Source organism: Vigna unguiculata, chromosome 8 (genome assembly GCF_004118075.2).
Source record: "Vigna unguiculata cultivar IT97K-499-35 chromosome 8, ASM411807v1, whole genome shotgun sequence".
NCBI classification, from domain to species: domain Eukaryota; kingdom Viridiplantae; phylum Streptophyta; class Magnoliopsida; order Fabales; family Fabaceae; genus Vigna; species Vigna unguiculata.
In genome coordinates, this window is record NC_040286.1 from 19,004,256 (window position 1) to 19,011,492 (window position 7,237).

Sequence of the window (7,237 nt, forward strand, 5' to 3'; positions counted from 1 at the left end):
AATGATTAAAATTTTCCGATCAAATAGTTTGAAAATATTATTTTTCATAATTGGTTATAACGTGTACATTGAGGTTTATGAATAAATTTGATAAAAATTCAAATGAGACAATTTTGTGTTGTTCTCTAGATGCATACTTGATTGTGATCATGAGTGATCACTTTCATTTTATGTAATTTAGAGACCAATGCAAAATGTTGTTGAAATTTTGACAATTTTATGATGTTTGACTTCTTTGTATACATGTTAGAAAATTATGAAAAATATTTTTTTCGAATGGGTAGGGCCTTACCTTTTGAGGGTTAAAAATTTGATATTTGTGGAGTTTTTTACGAACTTAATATGCATCGAAGTTGGATGAATAAGCGTCACATCGATGAAGAATATGAAAAACGGGTTTCTAAGTTTTTGCAATATGCTAAAGAACACGCAATCTTTGTTAACCGAACATATTTTTATCCTTGTGTTCGTTGTCTTAATCAAATACGTTAGGACTTGGACACAATGCGTGATCAATTATTCATCTCTAGTATAGTGAAGAGTTATACAGTTTGGACTTGGCATAAAGAAGTATTAGACAAGCCACGTTGTCACGAGGAACATATGATGTAAACAAATGGATGAGTGATCATTTAGAAGACATGGTACGTGATGTTGGTGAAGAACATATTGGAAGAGCTCATTTATATGATTCTCTTAATCTAATTCAAAGGATGAGTTGTACCCAAGATACACTAACTTTACACGACTATCAACAACTTTGAAATTGCTCAGTTTAGAAGCAAGGAATGGATGGACTGATAAAAGTTTCATAAAATTATTGGAGTTGTGTAAGGAAATGCTTATAGAAAATAACATGTTACTTATCCGTAATTATGAGGTGAAAGAAAATTTTATGTCCAATGGGTTTGGAATATCAAAATATACATGCATGCCCCAATGATTGTGTATTGTACAGAGACGAGGTTGCTTCACTAAAGGCATGTCTAACATGTGATTTATCGCGATTTAAAAAGAAAATTGATGAAAATAATGGTGATGAAGACAAAGATGGTTCACCTGCTATGATGGTGTGGTACTTGCTTATAATATTTGGGTTCAAACGATTGTTTTCCATTAAAGAATATGTGAAAAACCTTGGCACGTTAATGGAAGAAAGTGTGATAATCTTCTTCAATACCAGTTAATTCTCCACAATGGAAGAAGGTTGATGAAACATTTCCAAAATTTGGTGCAAAGCTAAGAAACTTAAGTAGCAAACATAGTTCGTGGCCTGTTTTGTTGATGATTTACAATCTACCTCCTTTGTTGTGCATGAAGAGAAAATATTTTATGTTGTCTATGATGATATCGGGTCCTAAACAAACTAGAAATGACATTGATGTGTACCAAAAGTCGTTTGTCGAAACCGAAATCGCAACGGGACGACGAACCAAAAATAAAATTTGAAAAAAAAATAAAGTTTGGAGTCGCCACCATAGTTTATTCTGGAAAACTACGAAAAAAACAAAAAAAGTAAGACAAGGTCTGCAAAAAACCAAATTTTGGGTTCGGGAGTAGAGATGGCAAATAAACCCGTCCCCGTGGGTATTGCCCGAACCCGTCCCCGTTTTGATGGGGAATCCCCGCATTGACTGGGTATGGGTATGGGTATGGGGAATCCCCGACTTTTTCAGTTGGGTATGGGGATGGGTATGGGGATGTACATATACCCGCCATAATACCCGTCCCCGCCATATCTCCATTCTCGTTTAAAAAAAAAAATATATATATATATATATATTTTTTTTCTATTTTTTTTTTCTTTTAATTATTTCATTTGTCATGAAACTCATTCTCATCTCCAATATATTTTTTATCTTATCATAACCTTTATGTAATTATGTTAAAATGATGTATGTTAATTAAAAAAAAAATTATGCCTCACATTTGAATATTTATATTATTTTTTAATATTTTTATTTATTATAAATTTTCCTTTCACATGAGAATGTTTATACTCTCAATTTAAGATAATATAAAAAAAATTCTTTACTTATTATTATTATTATTAATTTTTGTTTAATTTGAAGAACTCTTTTGTTTCATTAAAATAATTTTCGTTATTTTTCAACCATTAAGTATATATGTTGATATTTGAAAAGTTTTCTTAATTCTCTAAGATATTTTTTGTCTTATCATACCTTAGTTATACATTTGATTTCCTTTGTGTGATTTTTTTATAGTCTCTCAAATTATTTCTAAAACACACATTTGTTAGTTTTTTAATATTTTTATTTATTGTTTTTATTTTCATCATTTAGAATAATATTTCGATATATTCTATCTAATTATTTTTTATTTTATAACTCATTATTAATCATAATGTAATTTTTTCACTTTAAATTCTGTTTGAAGTGGTTAAAATTTTATATATATATATATATATATATATATATATATATATATATATATATATAATGATATTTAGGAATAGTATATGATAATTCACTACAAGAAAAACATGAAATGGTGACTGATTTAGTCAGTAACCCATATCAGTCACTATTTTTCGTCATTGGTGGTAGTAGTTGATTTATTGTCTGAATCAATGACTAAATTAGTGACCGATTCAATGATCGAATCGGAACTTGATTTAGTGACCAATTTAATTACTAATTTATTTGTAATTTAATGACAAATTTTTTTGTCACTAATGATATTTCTATTTAATTTTAACCACTTCAAACATAATTTAATAATTAGTTCTCTAAGGTATTTTTCATTTTATCATACCTTAATTATACATTTGATTTCCTTTATGCAATTTCTTTCGATAGTCTTTCAAATTATTTCTAAAACACACATTTGTTAGTTTTTTAATATTTTTATTTATTGTTTATTTTCATCATGTAGAATAATATTTCGATATATTCTATCTAATTATTTGTTATTTTATAACTCACTATTAATCATACTGTAATTTTTTTCACTTTAATTGTATAAATAACTTTTATTTACTACAATATAAAAATTTAATGTAATTGCTATGAATATTTTTTTGTCACTATCCAACATATATTGAAGTTCAAAAGATACAAAATCTATGTCAAAATTTTATTATTATGTTTATTATTTGTTCTTTGTGTCATTTTGATCAAGTGATGTATTATAACTTTTATTAGTGTATAAAAAAGAGATTCATTATAATTTAAAAAATTGAAGTAAACAAACATTTAAAATATATTTTAATTTGAATATTTGTTTTCCTTTTATTATTATGTTTATTATTTGTTCTTTGTGTCATTTTGATCAAGTGATATATTATAACTTTTATTAGTGTATAAAAAAGAGATTCATTAGAATTTAAAAAATTGAAGTAAACAAACATTTAAAATATATTTTAATTTGAATATTTGTTTTCCTTTTATATTTTTTTGAAATATTTTTTAATTTTATCAACTAAGTTCATCAATGTTGTAGTTTGCAAATTTAATAAATGTTTTGGTTCACATGAAATTTTATTTGGTATTCTAATATAAAATGTAAACAATTATAATTTATTTTAAGGTATTTGGCATCGAAGAAAATCCTCCTAATATTGAATATTTCATAATATTATGTTTTCTTTACCGTAATTTTTTTTCATTTATAAAAATTAATATTGAAGTAGTTAGAACACGGGTACGGGTATGGGTACGAGATTATACCCGTTACCCGGTGGGGATGGGGATGGGAAAAAAGTTTGATACCCGTTGGGTTTGGGTATGGGGATGGGGATGAATTTTTTATGCGGGGATGGGTATGGGATAGTGAAACCCGTCCCCGCCCCGCCCCGTTGCCATCCCTATTCGGGAGTCGATTACGCGTGGGGAAGGTATTAGCACCCCACAACGTTCGTCCTAAGACGATACCATCAATTAAACATGCAAAGTGATATGGTTTTCAAAATATTTAATTTTACCCAAAAATAGTAATAAAAGAATGTACAAAAGAAACAAAAATATTTTTTTAGTTTTTTGTGCCTGACGAGGATTAATCCTCGCTCCTACATATCTTGAGTCACAATGGAGAATTAGGGTTACACAGTTCTTTATGAATCTTTTTAGAAAATAGTTGATTTGACTTCTTTTTTTATATTTTTATATATTTTTTTATTTTTTATTATTGGGAGATGAGTGTCATGTGACGCAAGCGGTTGGACAAACACCAAAAAGTAAACATTTTTTATTTTATTTTTTATATTTTTTTTATATTTTCTAAAAAAAAAGAATTTTGAAAATTATATTTGGACAAACACTAAAGAAATGAGGAAAACTATTTTTTGTTATGATTTTTAGAATAAGATAAAAAAAGGTGGTGTAGAAAAAAAACATATAATATTAAAACAAAATATAGTGAAATTTTGGGAATGAATAAATGAAAAAATTTGGCATTAACATACCTTTTAAACTTTCCAGTTCCTCCTTGTCTTTATCAATCTCCTTCTTTTGTTCCCTACATTATAACTACCTTCTCTCTCTTCTTCTTATTTTTCCTACCTCCTTTAATAAGAATTTTGCTCTTCCCCCCAAAAGAGATAGAAAGAAGGTGTGACTGTATAAGTGGTATTGAGAAAGAAAGAGGAAGTGTAGAGAATATTTTCTTTTCTTTTTGATCCTTTTTCATATGACAGAGTGCATATTTATACTCACACCTTGCAATATCAATGCAATCTCAGCCTTAATTGTAATAAACAATATAAGGAAGGAATTGATCATGATAGCAACACATTATGGGAATCAAATCGCAACAAATCAGAGCACATTATCAATCATCATCATCAATAATATTGATTCTATCATTATAAGAGAGATTGCTTCTAATTATTATAATCATAAATTTCTCTAGCAGAGACAAAGGTAGAAAATACGTTAGATTGTTGGGCTCATGAGAAGGAGTGCAATAATAAAAACAAATTGGGCTCTTCTTTCTTTTTTTTTCCTTTTTTTCAACTTTTCTTTTCTTTTTTTCTCTTTTTGCTAAAATTTTGAAAATCTTTGAAGAAAATTTTATTTCACCTTTTTTTATTTACCGTTAATTAAAAAACATTTGTTTTTTTCATATATTTTTTTTTCAAAAATAAAAATTTATTCACCTGGATGAAATTGAGTATTGACATTATTGATTGGTGATTTGAAATTATTGTGGGAAGAAGGCATCAATGTGTACAATTCATATTATCAATAAACTTTCTATTTGTGTGCAATGTTATATGCCAAGTGTTGAAGTGATGAAGGCTTGATTCCTACTAAGGATGATGGCCCATGGCACATGCTTAGAAGAAAGGGAGTTCCTTGATCCCTTCCTTTTCTTTTATTTTCCTTAGTTTGAATTCCATGAAGTTGGCTTAGTTAACTATTTTAAGTTGACTTGTTGACCTTGACCTTAGGTTTACTTGTTGACTCAAAGATTAGTTTTAACCTAAGCCAACATGTTAATCCCTTTTTACTTGTTTTGTAGGTTGTTTAGGAGGTGATGCAAGAGAAGACAAGTGGCACATTTAGATGGCTTTTGGAGAGCACATGTGGGGGAGAGAAAAAGAGCATAGCTTTCTAGAAACATCTAGAAATGATGACCACATGCCTCGACCACCAAGGAGTCTTAAAACATCTAGAAGGAGCATCTACCTTGCCTTGGCCAAGAAGGCTTCTAGAATGTGCCCTTGTGACCCTTTATTGGCCTACTTTCTAGACTCTAAGTTTTGTTATTTGCATTGTTATCCCTTTTACAACTTCGTTCTTTTGCTTAGAGACCCCTAAACACTTCTATATAAAGGATCTTCTAACACTAGTAAAAGAGGTTGAACATTTTAGAGAAATTAAACACCTTTGTGTATCAACCATTTGTGAGAGTTTCCTCCCTAGGAAGTGAATAATTTTAAGCCTTATCTTGCATAGCAAGTGGCAGCACATATTCACTCATCTTTAAGGTTGTCATGGCTTCTAGCCTAGTCTTGTAGTGGCGTGCTTATCACATTTTTACCATTCCATTCCTTTCCATTTTATGCCTTCTTCTCCCTTTGTGTGTGTCTCGGTTTTTACCATTTCATGCGCTTCCATTCTTATTTTGCCTTGAATCAATCCATCTCATTCTTCTCTTGAGCTTTGTGAAAGGAACCTTCACATCTAGATAACATCTATCTTAATGTTCAGTGAGGATTTCACTTAGCTTTCTTAATCAACTCACACCATATTCATTAATCATAAAAAGGAACAAGATAACCCTACATAACTAAAGGCAAACATGGAGGTAAATATGAAGCTAAGGGTGTTAAAGGAGTGAAGATTGAAAGTGTTAGTAGAAAATAAGTTGATCAAGCCCATTTGTACGTGTAAGACCCGTAGAATTTAATTAATTAATTAATAAATACGAGAGGGGAAATAATTATAACATTAAATTATGGTTGGTATGACGTGGAAAAGTACTAGCTAAAGTGGTTGAGAGTACTTAAATTGTGTGAGAGGACTTGGGTTCGAGTCCTATGTATGCTAACTTTTGTGTTATTGTTTTATTATTTAAATCTATGTAATTATGTTCTGGTATGATATGATGTCTGAATTGGATTTGTTAAGCATGAAACATGACTTGGTTGAATTTGTGGTCTAATTACTTTGTGATTGAATGGTTATGGGTTCAAACCTTGGAGAACCAAACTAAAAACATTATTTTTGGCATTTTGGCTTTGAATTGAATATGAAAGGTTGGGAAAAACCCTAGATAATTGAGAGGCAGCCTTGGGTAGCTGAAAAACAGATCATAAAGGTCAATTAAATGGTAGTTAACAGTACCATTAGGTAAATTTCGTTTTGGGTAATTAAACTCTACTAAAAGCCAAGTTTAAAAGGGTAAAAAGTGGCCATAGGGAAGGTTTTGGCAAGCTGGAATAGCGACCTGAATTAGAGCACGAAAATCAGAGAGATTGGTGAGGTTTGAGTGAGGTTCCGGTGAGGTTTGAGTGACCACATCAAGAAGGGGGAGACATAGTGATCATTGGAGTATCTCAAACAATTCAATTTAAGCGAAGGGATTCCAGGTTAGGGGAGCTTTTATACGTTAGAATTTTTATAAGTGCATTTGAATTGATAGATATATGTATAATTGTGATTATTGTTCGTTTCTGGTTGAATCTTTGTGTTTCTGGAAAATTTCCAGAAACCGCCTGGCGGGCTATTCATAGCCGCCAGGCGGTGCATGTAATTATATGTGATCTGGGTTC